This window comes from Sinocyclocheilus rhinocerous, unplaced genomic scaffold (assembly GCF_001515625.1).
Source record: "Sinocyclocheilus rhinocerous isolate Xijiao unplaced genomic scaffold, SAMN03320098_v1.1 scaffold3785, whole genome shotgun sequence".
NCBI classification, from domain to species: domain Eukaryota; kingdom Metazoa; phylum Chordata; class Actinopteri; order Cypriniformes; family Cyprinidae; genus Sinocyclocheilus; species Sinocyclocheilus rhinocerous.
The window spans coordinates 47,386-48,359 of NW_015628674.1; positions in this window are offsets into that span (position 1 = coordinate 47,386).

The window sequence follows — 974 nt, forward strand, 5'->3', positions numbered from 1 at the left end:
ACATTTTTTTTCTTGTGCCCTGACAATATCTTTTTCATTACTGTGAATGAAATTTAGAGCAACGACAAATATTATTTGTTATTGACAACATCATAATTTATTTTTTAATGTGATCACTATGCAGCTCAAATCCAAAATATAATGCATGCTTGAAGGACAAACAGGCATCAACACATTAAAATCTACAGAGGGAAAGCTAAAGCTGCTGGCACAGAAGGAAGTACACTGAATGAACTGGACAAAATACATAATCTGCTTCCAGTATTGACCAGTTCAGGCAGAGGGTGATAATTAAAACACTCATGCACTAATATTTACGGACAAAGACAGTGCTGGCTCGTCTCATGTGGGGGTCTTTCATTCTTTCTTTCCTCTTCCACATCTGGGAATCTAAAGCCTATACAGTTCAGCCCTGAATGCAATCATGCATCTCATATATTAACTTCTCCTCATCTTTCATCTCTTACAAACTAATCTATAAGCCTATTTATCTCAAGCAAAACAATAGGGCATGCAGGATTTCAATTTCTAGAAAACGAAATGTAATTTATGTTCATGTGGGGGTCTTTCATTCTTTCTTTCCTCTTCCACATCTGGGAATCTAAAGCCTATACAGTTCAGCCCTGAATGCAATCATGCATCTCATATATTAACTTCTCCTCATCTTTCATCTCTTACAAACTAATCTATAAGCCTATTTATCTCAAGCAAAACAATAGGGCATGCAGGATTTCAATTTCTAGAAAACGAAATGTAATTTATGTTCAATTAATGAATCTTTCAATCACAGACAAGTGATGATAATTAGGCCTATACTATGCTAATATTGGCAGATAACAATATGATCAATATTTCTATTAATATAGGCCACATTCATGTGTCTTTTCAGGTCCACTTCTGGGAAGCCTACAAGAAAGAAAAACAGCAATTATTATTTTCATCTTTTTTATTATTATTATTATTATTATTATTAT